The sequence below is a fragment of the Hylobates moloch genome, unplaced genomic scaffold, assembly GCF_009828535.3.
Source record: "Hylobates moloch isolate HMO894 unplaced genomic scaffold, HMol_V3 SCAFFOLD_4, whole genome shotgun sequence".
Classification (NCBI taxonomy): Eukaryota; Metazoa; Chordata; class Mammalia; order Primates; family Hylobatidae; genus Hylobates; species Hylobates moloch.
Genome location: NW_026652279.1, coordinates 61797570 through 61821729, shown reverse-complemented (window position 1 = coordinate 61821729; position 24160 = coordinate 61797570). Strand labels below are relative to the sequence as shown.

The window sequence follows — 24160 nt, the reverse complement described above, 5'->3', positions numbered from 1 at the left end:
ATAACTTTTTTGTGAACTCTAAAGATTTGTGAAATTCTATCATTTGCATTAACTTTCTGATAAATTTCTGATGTGGTCAGTGGTCCTCTAGCCCCTGGTCACTGAAGCTCATTCTGCACACTGCCAAGAGGCATCTACCCTTAGAAGATCTTTGCCCAAAATTTCCCCCTTCAAGTGTTTTTAGAAAGAATGAGTACCTTTGCCAAATCTACCAAGTCTTGTCTCTGGCCAATTTGGCTACTGTTGGGGAGGGAATCCTGGCATGTAGGAAGATGTGTAGTAAGAATAGAAAGATCTATGTTTTACTCAGAATTCTGCCTGGTTGAGAAGGTAAGATAAGTATATGATAAAATCAAGGATCATATTCAGCTAATGTTTATTGAGTACATTCTTTGTGCCAAACATCAGCCCCAAAGCACAGTATATAGATATTAACAAACACAAGATTACATTAATAAGGAACTTGGACAACTGGAATTCCCAGGTTAAATAAACTGAGGATATTGCTCTTAGAAGAAAAGATTTAGTGGAAATGAGATAACTTGTGTTAAAAATAAATACTTAAAGGGGTTGCCGTGTGGAAGGTATAAAGGGCAGGGTACAAGGTATATATGGTTAGAAGTTGCATATTCTGCTTATCCTTTTTTAATTTAAAACACAGACTACTAGAAATAAAGTTCAAAAGTTAATTGGAGTAAGGAGAAGATTGAACAAAAAATCATCCTAGGGGGTCAAAGATTGTTTTAAAAAGTTGAGAAAACTGCAGTTGGTTCTCTAAAATTAGTCTCAAGAAAGTGATCTAGGGCCCACCATGGTGGCTCACGCCTGTAATTCCAACACTTTGGTAGGCTGAGCTGGGCACATTGCATGAGCCCAGGAGTTCAAGACCAGCCAGGACAACATAGCAAAACGTCATCCCTAAAACAAATAGAAACATTAGCCGTGCATGGTGGTGCACACCTGTGGTACTAGGGAGGTTGAGGTGGGAGGATCGCTTGAGCCAAGATCATACCACTATACGTCAGCCTGGGTGACAGCAAGACCCTGTCTCAAAAAAACAAGGTGAGCTTGCCAACCCATACTTTTAAAATTAAAGTCTGATATTTCTCTTCAATCTTGTGAATTTCTTTTATAATCATGAGGCAAGCTTTTTTTTTTTTTTTTTGAGATGGAGGCTCGCTCTGTTGCCCAGGCTGGAGTGCAATGGTATGATCTTGGCTCACTGCAAGCTCCGTCTCCCGGGTTCAAGCGATTCTCCTGCCTCAGCCTCCTGAGTAGATGGGATTACAGGCACCTGCTACCATGCCCAGCTAGTTTTTGTATTTTTACTAGAGATGGGGGTTTCCCCATGTTGGTCAGGCTGGTCTTGAACACCTGACCTCAGGTGATCCACCCACCTCGGCCTCCCAAAGTACTGGGATTACAGGCGTGAGCTACCGTGCCGGGCCTGAGAAAAGCGTTTTAAAGTTCTGTTGGATATATCCATAAAATACATTGGAGGTTAAAGTCAGTATGACCACAGAACACATTTGTACCACAATACTTTGATACTAATAGGACTTTCATACAGTTTGCACATGGACCCAAGTCAACAGCAAGAAGTTTATTCACAGATGAATTAATGTCTATAAGATATTAAAATTTATTTCACTTGTGTTTTAATTGTTATAAGAGGACAAAAGATAGAAAATCTAAATTGTTTTTATTTTAATAAGAACCAGATATCTCAAATACATTCAAATTATAAGATGTAAAGATAGCTTACATCAATAGAATGGTTGGTAGATGTTGCTCATGCATCAGTCTATCAATTGAATGGCATGTGTCTCAGGAACAGGTGTTTTTTCATGACGCTTGTGGCATTAGATATGCCCTCCACTCCATTGCCATAAAGACATATTGTAAAATAAAGAGAATAGTATGTGTGCTTCAGGGGGTTTCGCATATTTTTTAAATAAAGAAAAAGTATATCACTGGCATACATTATTTTTAACAACACAGTCTGAGACATACTGGTGACGGTTAGTTTTTCTGAAAGTTGATAGTGAAAGAAATAGATGAGAACAGGAGTTACAGGGCTTATATGAGGTTGGTAGGTATATTTTTATTTTTTTAATGGGGAGAATTAAGATACTTGTTTGTCAAAGAGAATTACCAACTGCACATGGAGAGAAGAAATTGATGAAGATTAAATGAAGTGGTGATGGGTGTGGGCCTAAGAACTCAAGTAGAAGGAGGAGAATGGTTCTTCCTCTAGTCTAGTGGCCCTAAGCCGGGGATTCTTTTGCCCCACCCCCAGGGGATGATAGGAAGTATTACGGCATCTAGTGAGTAGAAGCCAGGGATTCTGCTAAATATCTGCAGTGCAGAGGACAACCCTCCACGGCAAAGAGTTATTCAGACCAAAATGTCTATAGTGCCAAGGTGGAGAAACCCTGATCTAGTTAGGAGGACAAGAAAATATTAGGAGAGTATACAAAGAAATATTTAGGCCAGGCACAGTGGTTTATGACTATAATCCCAGCCCTTTGGGAGGCTGAAGTAGGAGGACTGCTTGAGCCCAGGAGTTCCAGACCAGCCTGGGCAACATAGTGACACCCCATCACTACAAAAAAATACAAAAATTAGCCAACCGTGGTGGCATGCATCTGTAGTCCCACCTACTCAGGAGGCTGAGGCAGGAGGATCACCTAAGCCCAGGAAGTTGAGGCTGCAGTGAGCCAAGGCCATGCCACTGTACTCCAGCCTAGGGCACAGAGCAAGACGCTGTCTCTTAAGAAAAAAAAAAAAAAAGGCCAGGCACAGTGACTCACTCCTGTAATCCCAGCATTTTGGGAGGCTGAGGTGGGTGGATCATTTGAGGTCAGGAGTTCAAGACCAGCCTGGGCAAGATGGTGAAACCCTTGCCTCTACTAAAAATGCAAAAATTAGCGGGGCATGTTGGCATACACCTGTTATCCCAGCTACTCAGGAGGCTGAGACAGGAGAATCTCTTGAACCCGGGAGGCAGAGGTTGCAGTGAGCCGAAATTGTGCCACTGTACTCCAGTCTGGGTGACAGAGCGAGATTCTGTCTCAAAAAAAAAAAAAAAAAAGATTTAAGAATATTTAAGTGCAAGATATTATTTAAACTAAGGGAGTTTGAACCCTCTGGCCTTAATCTTATTAAAATAGAAAGCCACATGTCTGACAAGACTAACAATTCTGTTATTAACATGACCCAAAGTCAGAATTAGTTTAGCACAGTCCCAAGACCTCAGTTATTTTCTTCACAGGTGCATGTAATGAAACTTTTTTGAAATTCCATTTTAAATTGCATGCATATGTCCAATGAGCAAGTCAGCAAAAAGAAATGTTTTTATTAACTTAAAAATAACATTCTAGCAGTAAACATTTCATTAACTTGATCTGGCAAACAATAATGCACATAGTTCTAGAACAGAGCTGCCAGTCTGTCATCCTGTTGGATTCTTGAAAGATGTTGAGGATAGTGTTCTTCCAGGCCATCATTCTGTTTCTTAAGAATAGCTCTTTTTTCTCTAATCAAATGAAAGTAAAAAAGAAGCTGGTATACCAGAATGTAAGGATAAGCTGTAATTTCATTGCTTGTCAATACATACTTCTTAAGAATCTTGTTTTTATATTCTTCGGTTTCAATAACTTTTTTTTTCTATAAGTGAACAAAAACTAAAAGAATTGTGGGATCTTTTATCTTTATTTTAATCCAACCCATATATTCTTTTTAGAAAGTCTGAAATTTGGCCTGGCGCAGTGCCTCACGCCTGTAATCCCAGCACTTTGGGAGGCCTAGGCAGGCAGGTTGGGAGATGGAGACCATCCTGGCTAACATGACAAAACCCCACCTCTACTAAAAATACAAAAAAAAAACCCACAAAAATTAGCTGGGCGTGGTGGCATGTGCCTGTAGTCCCAGCTACTCAGAGGCTCAGACAGGAGAATCGCTTGAACGTGGGAGACGGAGGTTGCAGTGAGCCAAGATCACGCCACTGCACTCCAGCCTGGGCAACAGAGCAAGACTCCGTCTCAAAAAAAAAAAAAGAAAAAGGAAAAGGAAAAAAAAAGAAAGTCTGAAATATATCTTCAATTCTGTAGGTTTCTCTTATAAGAAAAACTTGGTTTTAAAGACCATTTCCAAAGTCCAATTGTATTTTCTTGGTTTGATTCTGACTGGCAGTTAGATGGTGCAAACAAAAAAGAAATTAACCCTTTCTATTTGTTTCCTTTAAACATAAAAAAAGCATTGTCTGGATTGCCTCTATAATTTTTACAGAAACGTAGTATAACACTTAAACTTCTACCACTGGCCCATTGTTCTTGGGCTGTTCTTTCATTGGTAATTTTTATTCCAAATCTGGCAGGTGCCCTCATTCTCCTGGCTTCTGCGTTGGTTTCTATTAAAGCTTCTTTCAGCATTCGGAGTAATTGGGAACTTTCTGTTTTCAAATTTCTGTATGGAATTATCAGAAGTGTAGTGTGACTGTGTCTGTACCTTTAGAGCAGGTATATTTTTTATGGACTACAAGGGAAAATTTAGGAATTATTTTTCTCAACAAATTCTTCCATCTCACAAACTTACTTAGCATTTGTTGTGTGATTCGCTCACAGTTCATAGGGTGCTTTCATATGCATTATCTTGTTTGGACCTAGCAACAGCTGTATGACATGGGTATTATAATTTTCTTGGAGATAAATTAAATGTAAGTTTAGTGAGGCTTATGACTCCAAAGCTCACAAAGCCAACCTCTGTTCTGATTCCTGCTTTATATGCTCTGGTCTGAGTTCTGCTCTGCTTTCTCAGGGGCTCTTGACTGCATGTCTAGGATTCTAGGTACTAAATGTAGAGTTGGGGGTGAGGTAAGAGTGAGGAAACAGGAAAATCCCCCAGACAAGAAGACTATCACTTCCCATTCTAGTATTATTTAGTAACCCAATTACTGTATCGCCCACATTTTCTGGAGACCCAACACTACAGCACTCTGTCTGGATGTTTTCCTCAGTTGACTTCAACCCTTGACTCCATTTCCTTATTGGAGCTGTGACATTGTTATCTTAGTCCTCCCGATCCTGCAATTTCACTGCTCTTGCAAGCTACTCTGACTTTATTTTGAAATATTTTCAGATAGTGGAAGTGTTACATTCAAAGCAGTTTTTCCAAATTCTCAATTTAGTATCTTCCTCTCTCTCTCTCTCTCTCTCTCTCTCTCTCTCTCTATATATATATATATATATACCACTTTTTCTTTATATAGTCCTCCATTAATGGACACTTAGGTTAATGCCATATCTTTGCTGTTGTGAATTGTACTGTGATAAAAAATACAAGTGCAGGTATCTTTTTGATATAATGATTTCTTTCCCTTTGGGTATATATCCCAGTAGTGAAATTGCTGAATCAAATGGTAGTTCTATTTTTAGCTATTTGAGAAACTTCCACTCTGTTTTTCATAAAGGTTGTACTAATTTACCTTCCCATCAACAGTATATAAGTGTTTCCTTTTCTCTACATCCTTGGCCAACATCTGTTGTTTTTTGACTCTTTAATAATAGCCATTCTGACTGATATAAGGGAGTATCTCATTATGGTTTTAATTTGCATTTCTCTGATAATTAGTAATGTTGAGAATTTTTTCATGTTTGTTGGCTGCTTGTATGTCTTCTTTTGAAAAATGTCAGGTTTTTTTTGCCTACTTTTAAATGGGGTTATTTGGTTTTTTTCTTATTGAGTTGTTTGAGTTCCTTGTAGATTCTGGATATTAGCCCTTTGTCAGATGCATAGTTTGCAAATATTTTTTCCCATTCTGTAGATGGTCTTTTTGCTCTGCTGATTGTTTCTTTTGGTGTACACAAGCTTTTTAGTTGAATTAAGTCCAATTTGTCTAGTTTTTTTTGTTGCATTTGCTTTTGAGGACTAGGCCATAAATTCTTTGCCTAGGCCAATGTCTACAAGAGTTTTTCTTAGGCTTTGTTCTAAGATTTTTATGGTTTCAGATCTTACATTTAGATCTTTAATCCATCTTGGGTTAATTTTTTATATGGTAAGAAGTATGAACCCAGTTTCATTCCTTTGAATGTGACTATCCAATTTTCCCAGCACCATTTATTGAACAGGTTGTCATTTCTCAATGTATATTTTTGTTGACCTTGTCAAAGATCACTTGGTTGTAGGTATGTGGCCTTATTTCTGGGTTCTGTCTTCTGTTCCATTGATCTGTGTAACTATTTTTATACCACTGCCATGTATAATTTGAGTAAGGTAATGTGATACCTCCAGCTTTGTTCTTTTTGCTTAGGATTTCTTTGGCTATTTGAGCTTTTTTTGGGTTCCATATGAATTTTAGGATTGTTTTTCCTACTTTGGTGAAAAATGACATTGGTGATCTGATAGAGATTACATTGAATGTTATTAAAATTACATTTTAATAATACTGATTCTTCAATCCATGAGCATGGAATGTTTTTCCATTTGTTTATGTCATCTACAACTTCTTTCAGTTTTGTAGCTTGGAACTTGACTATTTCATTTGTCAAATCTACGAGTTTTTTGGTGGAGTCTTTAGGGTTTTCTAGATATAAGATCGTATCAGCAGCTAACAGGAAAAATTTGTCTTCCTCTTTTCCAATTTGAATGCCTCTTATTTCTTTCTCTTACCTGACTGCTCTACTGAGGACTTTGATACTGTGTTGAATAGGGGTGGTAAAAGTGGGCATCCTTGTCTTGTTCCAGTTCTTAGAGGGAATGCTTTTAACTTTTCCCCATTAAGTATGATATTGGGTGTGGGTTTGTCATATATGGTCTTTATTATGTTAATGTATGTTCCTTCTATGCCTAGTTTGTTGAGGATTTTTATCTTAAAGGGATGCTGAATTTTATCAAATGCTTTTTCTGCATATATTGAGATAATATGGTTTTTGTCCTTAATTCTGTTGATGTGACATATCATGTTTATTGATTCACGTGTGTTGAACCATCCTTGCATCCCTGGGGTAAATCCTACTTGATTATGATATATTATCTTTCTGATGTACTGGTTGATTTTATTTACTAGTATTTTGTTGATGATTTTTGTGTCTATGTTAATCAGGGATATTGGTTTATAGTTTTCAGTGTGTGTCCTTGTCTGATTTTGGCATCAGGGTGATACTGGCCTCATAGGGAGAATTCCTTCCACCTTGATTTTTTGGACAGTTTCAGGAGTATTGGATTTTGTTCTTTGTGTGTTTGGTAGAATTCAGCTGTGAATCCATTTGATCTTGTGCTTTTTGTTGTTGTTTCTGGGAGATTTTTTACTACTGACTCAATCTTGCTACTCATTATTGGTCTGTTCAGGGGTACTATTTCTTCCTGGCTCAGTCTCAGTAGGTTTTGTGGTTCCAGCATTCAGATCAGAAAACAAAGATTACTAGACCTAAAGAAAGAGATAGACGGCAATACAACAATCGTAGGGGACTTTATTGTCCCACTCACAGCACTAGACAGATCATCAAGTCAGAAAATTAACAAAGAAATATTGGACTTAAATTGGACTTTAAGCCAAATGGACTTAACAGACATTTACAACAACATTCTTCCCAGTAACTACAGAACATACATTCTTTTCATCAGCAAATAGAAAATTATCTGAGGTTGATCACATGTTAGGCCACAAAACAAGTCTTAGCAAATTTTAAAAAATCAAAATCATATCAAATATCTTCTCAGAACACAGTGGGAAACAGCTAGAAATCAATACAAGAGGAACTTTGGAACCTATACAAATACATGGAAATTAAACAGCATGTTCCTGAACAATCACTGGGTGTATTAGTCCATTTTCACACTGCTGATAAAAACATACCTGAGACTGGAAAGAAAAAGAGGTTTAATTGGACTTACAGTTCCACGTGGCTGGGGAGGCCTCAGAATCATGGTGGGAGGCAAAAGGCACTTCTTACATGGGGGTGGCAAGAGAAAATGAGGAAGATGCAAAAGCAGAAACTCCTGATAAAACCATCAGATCTCATGAGACTTATTCACTACCATGAGAACAGTATGGGAGAAACTGCCCTCATGATTCAAATTATCTCCCACCAGGTCCCTCCCACAACACATGGGAATTATGGGAGTACAATTCAAGATGAGATTTGGGTGGGGACACAGCCAAACCATATCATTCCACCCTTGGCCCCTCCAAATCTCATGTCCTCACATTTCAAAACCAATCACGCCTTCCCAACAGCCCCCAAAGTCTTAACTCATTTCAGCAGTAACCCAAAAGCACGCAGTCCAAAGTCTCATCTGAGACAAGGCAAGTCCCTTCCACCTATGAGCCAGTAAAATCAAAAGCAAGCTAGTTACTTCCTAGATACAATGAGGGTACAGGTATTGGATAAATACAGCTATTCTAAATGGGAGAAATTGGCCAAAACATAGGGGCTACGGGGCCCATGCAAGTCTGAAATTCAGTGGGGCTGTCAAATCTTAAAGCTCTAAAATGATCTCCTTTAACCCCAGGTCTCACATCCAGGTTACACTGATGTAAGAGGTGGGTTCCCGTGGTCTTGGGCAGCTCCGCCTCTGTGGCTTTGCAAGGTACAGCCTCCCTCCCAGCTGCTTTCATGGGCTGGACTTGAGTGTCTGCCGCTTTTCCAGGAGCATGGTGCAAGCTGTCGGTGGATCTTCCATTCTGGGGTCTGGAGGATGGTGGCCCTCTTCTCACAGCTCCACTAGGCAGTGCCTGATTAGGGACTCTGGGGGCTCCAACCACACATTTGCCTTCCACACTGCCCTAGCAGAGGTTCTCTATGAGCACCCTTCCCCTGCAGCAAACTTCTGCCTGGGCATCCAGGCATTTCCATACATCTTCTGACATCTAGGCAGAGGTTCCCAAACCCCAATTCTTGACTTCTGTGCACTCACAGGTTCAACACCACGTGGACGCTGCCAAGGCTTGGGTCTTGTACCCTCTGAAGTCACGGCTCAAGCTCTGTATTGGCCCCTTTCAGCCATGGCCAGAGCAGCTGGGGCACAGGGCACCAAGTCCCTGGGCTGCACACAGCACAGGGATCCTGGGCCCAGCCCAGGAAACCATCTTCTCCTAGGCCTAGCCCAGGAAACCATTTTCTCCTAGGCCTCTGGGCTGATGACTGGAGGGTCTTGTGTGAAGACTTCTGACATGCCCTGGAGACATTTTCCCCATTGTCTTGGTGATTAACATTCAGCCCCTGGTTACTTATGTAAATTTCTGCAGCTGGCTTAAATTCCTCCTCAGAAAATGGGTTTTTCTTTTCTATCACATTGTCAGGCTGCAAATTTTCCAAAATTTTATGCTCTGCTTCCTTTATAAAACCGAATGCCTATAACAGCACCCAAGTCACCTCTTGAATGCTTTGCTGCTTAGAAATTTCTTCCACCAGATACCCTAAATCATCTCTGTCAAGTTCAGAGTTTCACAATCTCTAGGGCAGGGGCAAAATGCCGCCAATCTCTTTGCTAAAACGTAACAAGAGTCGCCTTTGCTCCAGTTCCCAACAACTCCCTCATTTCCATCTGAGACCACCTCAGCCTGGACCTTATTGTCCATATCACTGTCAGGCCTTTGGTCAAAGCCATTCAGCAAGTCTGTAGGAAGTTCCAACTTTCCCACATTTTCCTGTCTTCTTCTGAGCCCTCCAAACTGTTCCAACCTCTGCCTTTTACCCAGTTCCAAAGCCACTTCCACATTTTCAGGTATGTTTTCAGCAATGTCCCACTCTACTGGTACCAATTGACTGTATTAGTCAGTTTTCATGCTGCTGATAAAGACATACCCAAGACTGAGAAGAAAAAGAGGTTTAATTGGACCTAACAGTTCCACATATCTGGGGAGGCCTCAGAATCATAGTGGGAGGCAAAAGGCGCTTCTTACATGGGGGTGGCAAGAGAAAATGAGGAAGATGCAAAAGCAGAAACTCCTGATAAAACCATCAGATCTCATGAGACTTATTCACTACCATGAAAACAGTATGGGGAAAACCGTCCCCATGATTCAAATTATCTCCCACTGGGTCCCTCCCACAACACATGGGAATTATGGGAGTACAATTCAAGATGAGATTTGGGTGGGGACACAGCCAAACCGTATCACTGGGTCAATGAAGAAATTATAATGGAAATTTAAAATTTTTTTGAAACAAATGAAAATGAAAACACAACATGCCTTAATCTATGGGATACAGCACAAGCAGTGCTAAGTGGAAAGTTTATAGCATTAAATGCATACATCAATAAAATATCTGAAATTAACAACCTAACATCACAAACTAAACCCAAAGTTAGCAGAAATAACAAAGATCAGAGCAGAACTAAATGGAATAGAAACAAGAAAAACCATACAAAGGATGGACAAAATGAAAAATTGGTTCTTTGAAAGGATGAACAAAATTGATAAACTGCTTGCTACACTAACCAAGAAGAAGTTGCAAATAAAAATCAGAAATGATAAAAGGAGGCATTTTTTGCAACTGATACCAAGAAATATAAAAGATCACCAGAGACTGTTATGAACAACTATATGCTCACAAACTAGAAAACCTAGAGGAAATGGCTGCATGTTATCTTTTTAATCCTCACAAGTGTATTATTGGGAAAATGAGTCACATGTCACCATTAAGTGACAAATCCAGATTTTGAGGCTAAGTCTTCCAAGTCCATTGTTCTTTCTGATACCCCACTGGTTCTCGATCTTGGCTACATATTAGAATACGTAGGAAGCTTTTTCAATTTTGCCAGAGCCTGACTCACCAGTAATATTCACAATAGATGGTGGGGGCAGGGTGGGAAGGATAGCAGAGAAACCAACAAAAGTGCTTCCAGAAAAAGTAAAAAGAATATTTCAGTGATCCTTACTGTCACTTCCTCTGAAGTGAACACTAGAGCAGATTTATTAGTAGTTTAAAACTTTGTACACAGAGCCATGAAAATGAATATTTATGAAAAGATAAAATAAGAATAGCATGAGGTAATAGAGTTTTGATTTCCCTCAAGTACAAAATATCTGGCAATTTAACTCATAAGTCACTCTCTTATTACACAAACCTTAATAAAATGTAAACTAAAGTACAATGCATTTTGAAGATAATCTGCTTTACAAATGTAGGCTCAGGATTTCTACATCAAGAATCAAGATCAAATTGAATAAAATTATTCAGAAGAGTCATTTCAGGTTCCTGCTACAGCATAGAGCTAAAACGAGTTAACTGGTGTGGAAAACTTGTGGAAACACGAGTTAACTGGTGTGGAAAACTTGTGGAAACACAAGTTAACTGGTGTTCAGTTTAACTTGTGAGTTAAAACCAGTTAACTGGTGTGGAAATTCAGAATCATAGTGTACTACTGGAAGAGTTTTTAATCTCAGCAAGATCTGTTACCATCTGAAAAGTTATTAATGGCAAAAACTGCAATTACTTTGCACCAACCTAATACTTAGTTCTATAAATTAGTAACTATTTGTAAAGGATAAATCTATCCTAGATATCCCTAATTTAGATCTGAAAGTGTCTTTCTTGGAACGTTTTCTAACTACAGGGTAGCCCACTGGAAACATCTTTTTTTTTTTTTTTTTTTTTGAGACGGAGTCTCACTCTGTCGCTCAGGCTGGAGTGCAGTGGCGCAGTCTCGGCTCACTGCAAGCTCCGCCTCCTGGGTTCACGCCATTCTCCTGCCTCAGCCTCTCCGAGTAGCTGGCACTACAGGCGCCTGCCACCACGCCCGGCTAATTTTTTTGTATTTTTCAGTAGAGACGGGGTTTCACCATGGTCTCGATCTCCTGACCTCGTGATCCGCCCGCCTCGGCCTCCCAAAGTGCTGGGATTACAAGCGTGAGCCACCGCGCCCAGCCGGAAACATCTTTAAGCAGAGTGAGTTTAAATGTTTGGTGTAGCAACCCATTTTGCATGTGTTTAAATGTTTGTATACCAACACATTCTTTGAGTGGGGTAAACTATATATACGTACTCAAAGAATGTACATTTTTGAGATTAGATTTTTACCAAGCATAGTTTGGTAAAGGGAAGTAGGGAGGTAGGACTTGTGGGTTGTACCACTTTTGCAGGAGAAAAATGCAGGTATTTTGGAGCTAATTAAAGAAATACAAAACTCAAAACTTAATCTTTCTAATAACAACTTGGTATCACATTTCCAGAGAAAGAAGAGTTCCTTCTCCTTCCTAGGGTGAATTTACTTCATTTGTAATCCATCTTAATCCCATGACTGCTGATTTCCTCTAGGACAGACATCTGGAAGAGGGCCTTCTACGCTGTGTATCTTCAGTCTCCCCTTTTCACTTCATCATCTCCCCCTCAATCTAAAAACATGCTCAGACTTCCCACTTTGACAAGGACAAGTGAGGGGAGCTCCCTCAACACCCCTGTGCCTCCACTCAATTTCCCCTCTAGCCATTTCCCTGTATCTTCCCTTTCATGCCTCCAATGGGATCTGTTCCCTGTCCACCACCCATTAATTCCTCACCCACGCTTGGCCTCCCACCACTCCACATTCTTTTGTGATTATTACTGTGTTTCTCTCTCACTGGAATGGGAGGGATGTATATTCCCTGCATCATAGTCCTAAGTATAGAGTAGGTGTGCAATAGTAGTTGTATGTTGGATGGATGGATGGATGGATGGATGGATGGATGGATGGATGGATGGATGGTTAGGTGGATGGGTGAATGGATGGAAGTCCATCGCCATCACAAAGGTTACCTCCAACATCCTCATAGTCACTCCATGGACACTTTTCTACTTTGATTTATCTCATTCTACCTTTCAACAGCATTTAACACCAGAGGCCAGTTTATGCATCTTGAAATTCTTTCTTTGTAGGCTTCAGTGACCCCTTTTGTTTCTGTTTTTCCTCTATTCTTATGACTGTTGTTTTCTCAAGCTCCCTTTGCTGGCTCATCTTCTTTCCATCTCTTAAATGTCCATACTTCCCTGGGTTTTATTCCCAGTTCTCTTTACTTTTCATTTTGTTGCTGGATAATTTTGTTCACCCTTGGCTTCAGTCAGCAGTGTGTTGGAGCCAGCTCCTAAAAACCAGTTGTGCATATCTCTTCTCAACTATTTCTTCAATGGTCCTTGTGTCAGTAGCTTGAAACTGACCAAGGTGGGAGTATTTACACCATGGAAATCAACAAAAGCTGTAGATTAGAGCCTTAGTTATATATTTATTCATTTTTTCTGAGTGCTAGTTTAATGGCACACCACCAGCCTCATCAATGACATATATGTCTCCAGTTCCTAAACTTGTGTTTCACATTTTCTGAGCTCTATTCATTATTTCCAGCTGATTCCTGACAAGCTCCTCTTGAATGCCTAAATTGAACTCATTATCTTCTGCCTAAGCAGCCCTCTCCTGCACTAGTCTATGGTTTGGCTAATGGCTCCTCCTGTCATTCTTGCAGAAAGCTAAAATTTATCTCTCCCTCTCCCACTGTATTTAATTGACTGGTATGTGTATATCTCCACCTTATTTCAAAAAATATTTGTTAGCTTAACAATACACATAATGGAACAGGACAGAATAATTTCTCTCACAGTGACAGTAAAGGAGGGGATCTGAGCACAGGAGAAATAAGCCCAAGAAGAATAAATGAACTCTGAGTCCATCTTTGCCAGCAGTTGCAGTATTTTAGTCTCCTTGCCCCTAGCTTACTTACTTTTCCCCACACTCACATTCACTTTCCACAGTGCTTCCAGAGAGATGAATCTTTTTTTTTTTTTTTTTTTTTGAGATGGAGTCTCGCTCTGTTGCCCATGCTGGAGTGCAGTGGGGCAATCTTGGCTCACTGCAAGCTCTGCCTCCCAGATTCACGCGATTCTCCTGCTTCAGCCTCCCCAGTAGCTGGGACTACAAGCACATGCCACCATGCCCCAGCTAATTTTTTGTTTTTGTATTTTTAGTAGAGACCAGGTTTCACCGCATTAGCCAGGATGGTCTCGATCTCCTGACCTCGTGATCTGCCCACCTCAGCCTCCCAAAGTGCTGGGATTACAGGCGTGAGCCACCGCGCCTGGCCATGGTTCTTAAACTCTAACCTAATCTTTTCCCCCAACTAGAAACTTTTCAGTAGTTCTCCACTTCCTTTGGCATAAAGTTCAAGCACACACCTAGAGAAAACCTCCACCACAAGATTTTTGGTTTATTCTTTAAGACTTAGCTTCGACACTGCTACTCTGTGAAGCCTTCTGTGCCTCCCATAGACACTTGTACTGTGTACCTATATCTGTCATATATATTTCAGTTACTGATTCAATTTACAGTTGTTGAATGCCAGTTTTATGCCATGAATTGTATTTAGTGTTGAAGATACTGAGTAAAGCAGCCTTTATTTTTTAATGATCTCTAGGTGAGGAAACATTTAAGCAAATTTTAGAAAGTGTGATAAGCTCTCACTGTAGCAGGGAGGAAAAAGAGGGGCACTTTCTCATAGCACATATCACCTTCTTTTGTGATTATTACTGTGTTTCTCTCCCACTGGAATGGAAGGAGTGTATATTCCCTGCATCATAGTCGTAAGTATAGAGTAGGTGTGCAATAGTAGTTGTATGTTGGATGGATGGATTGGTGGGTGAGTGGATGGAAGGAAATTGCAACAACTGCCTAAAATTGTTTAGTAGATTATCAACAGACATTATTTAGAGTTGGATAAGGGAGGTGCATGAATATGGGAACACGTATATCCTTACACTGTATAAGCTAAATCCCTGCCTTGGGAACTTCTCCTTGTGGTTCGGTGAGTCTTGAATCTGTTAGTCTTGAATCTGTTAGAGAGGATCTTGGGGTGTAGGGTTTTCAGTCAGCACTTTGCTAAACACATCAAAGAAGTCTGTCACTTGATGGTTCATTGCCTTATGATTTGCCAGAGGTTCAGGCAAAAGGTCCCAATTAAAAGCCCTGGGTTGTTTCTCATGGTCTCTTGCTCAATGGCAAGGGGAGAGTCCTCAGGGCTTCATCACATCACCAAACAGTGCATCCAGTTAATCTGCTAGATTTAAAAAAAAAAAACAAAACCCAACATGCCATGCTAAAATTTAATAGTTCAGTTTCACACATAGTCCAATTCCCTCCATGTTGGACTATGGGCCTCTGTGTTGACATAAAGATATCTCTAGACTCTAGAACAGTGATTCTCAGCCCTGGCTTAAAAACAAAAAGAAAACAAATATCAGACTCCACCTCCAGAGTATTATTTGCCTGTAATGGGGCCCAGGCATCTCTATTTTTTGAAAGTACCCAAGTTGATTCTAATGTATAATCAGGACTGGAAACACTGGCCTAGAGTCAAGACCAGAAAACTTTACAATTAGCCTGGAATTTGTTCCACAAAAATTTCTTCCTGCCTTCTTCTGATCCTTCAGGTCTCTGTCTAATTATCACCTTCTCAGTAATATTGTCTGGTGACCTTGATTTTTGTAGGAAGAAAGTCATCCAGAGGGGCCTCCTCTATCACCTTGTCCCTCAAAGTATTTACTACAACCTGAAAATAACTTGTGTATTTATTTGTTTTCTTGTTTGTTATCCGTCCCTCCTACAGATAAGTGAGGAATATCATATATTTATTGGCAGCTACTGTTGTGTGAATGTTGTCAGCTGTCGATCTAGTAATATGTGTGACTGCTGCTAGGCCAAATCAAGGAAGGGGAGAAGGAGCTGGAAGAAAGAGTAAAAACAGGTGAAAATTTGATGGGAAGTGAAAATTCAGACAATACTCCTAAAAGCGAAAATTCTGACCAGGCGCAGTAGCTTATGGCTGTAATTCCAGCACTTTGGGAGGCCAAGGCAGGAGGATTGCTTGGCCCAGGAGTTCGAGGCCAGAGTGAGCTATGATTGTGCTATTGCACTCCAACCTGGGCGATAACACAAGACTCTGTCTCTTAAAAAAATTAATAAAAATTCTAACCCCTATTCCCCAGGAGTAGCCACTGTTTACAGTTTGGTGTTTATCGTTTGAAGCATATTGAAATGTGTACACAAATAACATACAGATTGGTTTACAAATAATGGAACACTTTAACATATGTATTACTCAGTAACTATGTTGTATATAAATGTGCAGTCAAAGCCTGTAGTTGCCCTACGGCAAGACACTTGTAAGAGTAGCTCCTTGATTTAATGCCAACTATGTTTTCCATAAGATAACCTGGTTACTGGGTGATAGATTTTTTAAAACTGTTCAATTCCCTTTGAATTGTTCTATATTTCACACACACACACATTCTTCCCAAAAATATCTTATTGTGCCTACTTATTAATGCAGTTTAGTTATTTTAGAGGTTAGCTGTCCTCCCAAAATTGGCTTAGATTTAAATAGGGTTAAGTGGTGATAAATTTGGTAGTACTAGCCATACCCTCTCACTTTATCTCAGTTCACCTATTTAATAGCATACTATGACCAGCAGATCAAATCAGACCCTTAATCTGTTTTTGTAAATAAAGTTTTATTGGAACATGGCTATACTCCTTCATTTGCATATTATCTATCGCTGTCTCTGTGATGCAGTGTCAGAGGTGAGTAGCTGTGACAGAGATCACATAGCCCACAAAATCTGAAATATTACTATCTGTCTTTTTAGGGAAAAAGTTGGCTGACCACTTCCCTAGTTGATCAAAAAGATTATACCATCAATAATCAATCAGAACAACCCAACTGAGCCCAGTGTATGAGAATGTATTGGTGGTTCTGGGATTTTACATCTTTAAAACTCTGTCTGATTGCTTTTCGTAGTAAGAAAGTCAGCCAGAACATTGTTAAATGACAGTGTGGGGAGGGAGTGGGGAGACATGTTCCATCTAGTTGGGTCTTGTCATCCTTTCAGGCAAGTCACATCTTCTCCCTTTCTCTTCTTTCCTCTCCCAAAAGAAGCAGTACACATTGCAGATGTGGCCAAGGTTTTCAAAATACCTGTAGGTTGGATCCTTTGAATTTAAACCAGTCTGCCAAGTCTTTGCTGCCAAGCCTCATAAATCATTTGGCTGAATAATTAAAGGGATGGGTGTCTTGTTGAATGCTGCACCAGCTGTGATGGGGCAACTTACCCTCCCCCGAGCTGCTCAGCATAGAAGGTCAGGGACCCGACATGGTGTCAGCTATGAGGGAAGCACGAGACATTTGGTTTTCATCTCCAGTGGGCTTGTCCATATCCCCCCCATTCTGAAGCTTTGTTGGAAATGTCCCTCTCTGGAGATTCCATCACAAATCTGCTGGTGATGTGTGTCTGACTGTTTGCAGTTCTGGAAAGGTGTGGTGCCACTGCAAGTGGAAAACATGCCCAAAGCTCACTGGGACTGACCACCTCCTGTACAGGCCTGTGTCTCTAATGAATTCTTCTTTGTTTGGAGCTGATGGTGTTGTACTTAAAAGCTGCTGGGTAAATCACGCACAGACTGATCATGATTTTGGCTTAGAGTTAGGTTAGAGCATCTCTTTTAAGTTATGAATTATTACGAATTTTTTGTATTTTCAAAACTTCTCGTTGTTCAAAACATTGTCCATACAGAAGATAGGTCTTAATACATTATATCCTCTGATACACATTTGCTTTTAAGCTTCTGTGGCTTAGACTAGAGTATCTCTATAATCTCAGGTGTGAATATTCACATTTTCTAGAACCACCAGTTTCTGCCTGCCACTGCTTACTTGCTTTTGCAAGATTTGTACACAGGTACACACTCTTCTAGTAATTCAGAGTAGGATGGAAGTAGCCTAAAATGTGAGTGACCTAGATAGCCGAGAAAAAGGAAAGCTGATTTTGTGCCTAGCTTTTAAAACCGAACGCATATCTGTCCATCATATGGGTGTGATTGACCTAAATTTTTAATGATGAAATTACACAGCTGAAAAAGACCTTGAAGCTCATCTAAGTGTGCGTGTGGAAATGGGGCCTGTGGACCTGGAGTGACTTGTCCAAAATGATGAAGCCTAGTCCCTTAGGCCTTAGACCAGGTGGCTTGATCTCTAGTTATACATCCCACCCCTATGACTTCCCCTCTAAAGCATGATTTAAACAAAAGGAAATACCAGAAACTTCAGTTTGGGTTCATATTGCCTTCTCTGATGAGTATGTGTGTGTTCTGAAGCTCTCTCTGCTGTCTGCAAATCAGACATTCTTGCTGGGTTGCATCAGAGTCCAGGTGACAAAATTGATGAAGAAAGGGCAGAGGAGGGATGACGTAATGGATTGTGCAGCATTTACCTGCGAATTGTCTCTAGCTGTATACTGCTTGATGTCTGTGTGACTCACATACTGAGGTACTGCCATCCCTATTATTCAGCACTGTAGCCTCACACTTACCTCACCCTGTGTTTCTCTCCTTTTCCTGCCAAATCTGATTAGAAGCACTTTTGTTGTAAGCCCATGTTTATGAAGCCATAAGTGGACTTTGTACCAATGACCATGTGGAGAAAATAAAAGAATGTTAGAACTGGCAAGTTACACATTGACTCAGTCAAACCAGCTTGATTTCTGTCTCAGTGTAGTTCAGTAAATACTTACATAGCACCTGCCATATGCCCAGCACTGTCAGGGTTTTCTTCCCTTATGTGGTTGTTTTGTCTTCTTAGCTTCAGTTTAACAAATTCACATAGAATAAACCTGTAGCAAGTGCCTACCGTGTGCAAGTGACTATGATCGATGCATTCACATGCATTTTTCTTTTGAATCTCAAAACAACCCTGTGAAGCAGTTACTCTCTGTATCCATTTTGTAGATGGCCCGGGTGACTTAGCTAATGTGTGTCAGAATTGGAATTAGAATCTCAGTCCCTTGACACTAAGTACAGTGTTTTTTCCAGTGCATCACAAGTATCTTTGATTTGTGTACTCGAGAAGTTTTTGCAAGAAAACCGTCCAGTGTTCTTAAGGTCATCTTCATACTTGATCTATGATCTTCATACTTGTTCTACTGTCTGCCTCTGTTGTTTGTTCACCCTTGAGATGCTAAAAGTCAAGAGCATAGACATATGTATATTTATTGAACAATAACCATTAAGTTCTATGTTGAAGTTGTATCATACAAACACTAACTTTGCATGAGTTCAACTACACCTGCTCAGCAAATGAATATAAAGAGAGAAGGCATAAAAATTTACATTGTGCAAACAAGTCTTCTCAGGTTGTATTCAATGAGTCTATGCCTGGGAATATACTCAAATGGATGATGTATATTGATTTTTCTTTACATGTCTGTTCCCACATGCCTCTCTCAGGGTAAGCATCTTGCCTTACTCAGATGGTTACCAAAACTGGAGGCAAAATCCACCTTGATTCAGCCTACTGAGAGACAGTATATTGGCTTCCTTCATGATGCCTTCCTAGGGGATTTGCAAGGTAATTTTGACATAAATTGAGGGTTTTTTCTTCCTTACGTATTCTCCAAGAAACCTAAACTCCAAGTAAAATGCAGCTTCGGTAGGATGATAGTGGGTTGCGTATAGTCGAGGAGGGGATTTTTCTTTAGAATGAACTGAAACTGTCTTGGGCTCAAGAACATTGTGTATAATGGTAGCTGAACATATCTTCTATTCTGTGTGTATTGTGCCAGGTTGGAAGGATTAATACTGAGCAGATCAAATATTCTTTGTGTTCATAAGAGAACTGTGTTACCACTGAAACCAAGGGAGGAGAACCAACAGAAGGAAAAATCCAATGAGGTCACCCATCAGAGTGGTGGAGAAAAAAGATTAAGAAAATCCCATTAAATTTAACTGCAGGTGACGTTTGAAAGAATAGTTGTAGTCAATTATAAGGTCAAAACCAAGATACAAGGAATTAAGAAACATCATCATCATCAGAACAGAGTAGCCAACAGGATGTCATGAAACCAAAAGAGGATGGCTTCATGAAGAGAGAGCACCATAGGTGGGGGTTGAGGAATGAGAACTGGGACTAGGTAGTGATAGTACCTAAAAGGTAGGATTGGTGGGTTTAAAAGTGGAAGCATGTAATGTCATCAGAATGAATTCTGGCTTCCAAGCTAGTCTGAGATTCTTAATGTTTGAGTTTCCCCCTGTGGGGCAGGTGGGGAAAATCTGGCCACTGAGAGATTAGAGGCAGGAGAATTATTGGTGTCTGTTGGCAAGCAGATTTTCATAGCCTCATACCCATTAGATATTGGATTTCACTTTCATTACTTTTCTAAGTAGTTAGGTTCTAATTTGCTTGCAATTTGAGAAATCGAGGCTGGCTCTACAAGGCTGTCATCATGCTGGGAAAGGGGGTGCCAGAATGCAGCAGGACATAACCAGAAAGCCAGTGAAGGTTCAATTCTTATGAATAGGAAAGCCAACTAATTCATTCATAATACCAAACCTTGTCTTACTCAAGGAAGTGGAATTACAACCAGGAAACCTCCCTTTCTTTCCTGTATTTGTATAGCACCTTGTATTGTTAAAAATGAAAGGTTGTTGGTGATAATTTTCTTTTTCTCAGATTGCTCACTTTGTGTTTTTGGCTCAATATTCAGTGTGACTGCTTGACTACTGTCACTCAAACAGGCTGTCTTGAAAAAGGTGAAGCTGGGAGGTTAGGGGGTTCAGATTAGGATGGGATCTCAGAGTGGGGTCCTGTACCCCCACTGTATGGGAATTTCCTTGGGTGCTTATTAAAAATGTAGATTCCAGGGTTCCACCTAAGACCTACTAAATATGAATCCATATTTATAACATCCCTGAGGATTCTTATGAAGTCTAGATTTTAAGAACCCTGGTTTAGGAAATGTGAGTGTAGTGTAATAAACCAAATTTTGCAAGAATAACCTTTTAACAAATTGAATTCCAATCATTCTAAAGTTAAATTGTATTTATAAAATATAGCCAGAAATATTTGTTTTAATGAAAATTTATAAGGCTCTTTGAAACTCTTAGAAAAATCTAAATACAAGGCACACAGAAAATGTTAGCAGTCATAATAAACACACTTGGTTATGAGGAAGAGTGTTGTGAATTCAGAAAGTTTGTGTGTTTTGTGGAATTTCTATTATTGCCCAAGAGAGGAAAGGACTGAAAGGAGAGAACTTGGAAGAAGCTTTCTTTGGCTTCCAAGATCCTAATCCTCCAAAATGCAGCTGCTTGCTACCCACCATCTCTTTGCCACAGACCAGCTGTTTCCCCATTCATTCCCACCTCCACTATTGCTTTTTCAACCCACACATGCCAGAACCAGAATGGAGAATGGTAGAGAAGGGAAAGGCAGTTTGATAGGAAGTGGAATAGAAGTTTTATAGAAAAGAGGTTTCTGGAAAGCCCTAAAGCATTAGACCAGAAAGTCCTTAGCCGTAGACCTCTGGGTAAAATTTGTTGCAGTTATAAAACCGTGGGATGCAGGTAGGTATACTGGTGGTTTCTGGGGGCTGGGGCAGTAAGACAGGCTGACCCCATTAAGATAACCTCAGAAACTAACCCAAACTGTTTTCCCCAGCCCTCATCTGATCTTTGGCTCTTATTTAAATTTTGTTTTTGTTGTCTTTGAATTGTTTCCTTTGTACAAGTCATTTCCCTAAATAATCTCCAGATTTCTTCATGACTGGAATAGTTAGGTACTTCCTTTGAATACCTTTGTCAACACCCTTTTTTCCTCCTTCCCCATAATTATCATAACTACTACCCACAAATGGATAAATTTGGTTCCTATCTTTCACTGCTTTTCATGAGGTTATCATCTATAATTTTCTGCCCCAAAGTCTCCTTTTAAAAAAAGTATTTTTTCTATATAGTCATGAAGGCTATCATTCAAATCCCAGAATTTGTAGTTTTACCCTTTTTGTTTAGTACTGTTAAAACTCAGCTTTGGAATGATGAGAATTCAGCTCATTTATCTTACATCTTTTCTTTCCAAAAAAAAAAAAAAAATTCCAGCTTGGGTTGCACTCAGCCCTTAGCATAGTGACTCCCAGAGTTTGCTACTTAAGTTAAGAAATTAAAACTAAGAGCTTACTCTGTTTTGAATCAGATAATTAAATTAATAATTGCGGCATGTCAGCCAAAGTAAACAAGCATTCTTGATGGGTAGAACCGTGCATTGTCTTAAGCTATTTGATTACAAAACCACTGCAAGCTTTTAAAATTGAACTATCTCTAATGTGCATTAAGAAGGATAAAAAATAACTTATTTTAAAAAGTATATTCGTTTGGTCTTGTTCTGTGTACTCTTTGTCCAAAACTTGAACATATTCATCTTTATAAATCTTTCATTACTTACTGGCTTTCTTAGTGCCTTAGCTGGTATTTTCCACATGAGGTTTACACCGTCTTGTGGCCTGCAGTTTTCTGACTCGCTTTTTCTTGCATCCTTGGCATTCATTAGCTTATTGGTAAATGTTTGAAATGGAAAGAAAAGGAGAAATCACCTGTCATTTTCTGCTCTTAAGGCTTTTATTACTTTTTCTATTTTCTCTTCATGACCATGAAAGTAAATGATTTGAGTCTGTCAGACATACTCTTTTTATCTTTTATTTTTTGAGATGAAAATATCTTATTTCCTGAAATTTTTATTTGACTAGAAAACTAGTCCATGTAGAGGAGAGCTTTGGTGATGTGTCTGCCCACAAAACTGATTTTTGCCATGGCTCACTAATGAATTTTGTGTGAAATATCAAATTCTGGAAATCCTTGCTTGTATATCTCCCACCACAAAAAAAATGAGAAGGTGAGAGATATCAAATCATGAAAGATGCAAAAGTCTAGTCAGGAGAAACAGTAAGAGATCCATTATGTAATGAAGAAGAGAGTCAGGGACAAAACCAACTCTCAGTTAGGTGACTGAGGCACAGAGAGGCCCAGAATTGGCCCAGAAAGTGTACAGATTTTGCTCTAATTGCATTTCGAGGTCAATCTTTAAATTGCCTTAAACCAAAAAAGTGTGTCACTGTTGGAAGCTAGAGTATCGTATAGGCAAAATGGGCCTTGTTGCTTTGACTGCCACTGTTACGAATTGTGATATAGTACTGATAGAAAAAATATATTAGTTACCTAATGGCAACAGGGAATTGGCCACTGCCAGCAACTGAGGGAGTACAGACAGGTGTCTATTGGTGTCTGTTAGTGAATAGATTCTTATAGTCTGTCACCGACTGGGTAATGCATTGCATATAGTTATTAGTTTTTAAAATAGTTAACTCCTAATTTTCTTGCAAATCTGGAAACTGAGGGCTCCCTGGGAATTATAGGTCATGGTTGTTTTCCCCAGCACAACCTTGCCTAGGATCTATACACAAAGTGTTTCCCTCCTCCACTAAGTTGGCATAACATTTTCCACCTTCCTAATGTTTGTACTAACATAATTACAATAAATTGCTGCTGCTCTTGGAGACATTCTCTTTTCTCACATCTGGGTTTAAAGCTTTCAGTAAGGCTACTAAGCAGTGGGAAGGAAGGAGCCTTTCCATAACTTTAAGGTCATTCCTGATAAAGGTAACTACTCCACCCCTGCTTCCCAATTAGATTCCCTGCCAGCAATAGCATAGACTTGAACCAGTGCCAAATGTTTTAATACCATAAGGACTTGCTTGATAAAGGCTATGCATGGCAAAGAAAAAAAGCAGCCAGAGTTCCCCAAACTAAAATTTTCCAAGATTTTCATATGAGTTGCAGCCAGGGTACCCTTCATCTAAGTGTTACCATGTGTTTGCTGTAGTCATTGGTATCCTGCAATTCTCATTCTTCAGGACTTCTAGAGATTAGAATTTAGAGGAAGTGCTGGTGATGTCAAGATGGAAATCTACTGTAGCTGCAAAGAATATAGTCTTTGACAAAAAGAAGGACAATAGCAAAGACAGGGAACAATAGTGGGATTAATACTATGATCTTTCCAAATAATTATTAAGTAATTATAATTCTATTACACAGCAGCATTCAGCATTGTACTTCATTGTTCCATTGATGTTTTGCATATGTTTGCTAGCCTTGCTTCTCTTACTGTTATAAACTCTAGACTAGGAGGAGTATTGTCTTGCTCTGGCCCTTGTATTTTGCATGGAGAAATAGCATAACGTCATCAATAAACAGTTGTTGGTTATCTGACTAGATGCAGCAAAGTGATTTTATTCCTGGGCATGGGTGGGATTAATTAATAATTACAAAGTGCCTATATAGTTCAGAAACTTGGAACACCTGTAAATATAGGAAA

At 39.6% G+C, this 24160-nt stretch overlaps 1 protein-coding gene across 14 annotated transcripts in view; it reads left to right on the top strand.

The window, feature by feature from the left end:
* The window catches only part of CMSS1 (cms1 ribosomal small subunit homolog), a 362094-nt gene that overhangs the window by 166563 nt on the left and 171371 nt on the right, over positions 1-24160 (top strand). For 2 of the 14 annotated variants that reach the window (XM_058437594.1, XM_058437603.1), the window contains exon 2: positions 11772-11894. The exons of the other annotated variants lie outside the window; for them this stretch is intronic. The gene's annotated coding sequence lies outside the window, so the exon portion shown is untranslated. The remainder of the gene's footprint in view (positions 1-11771; positions 11895-24160) is intronic. 14 annotated transcript variants of the gene reach the window in all.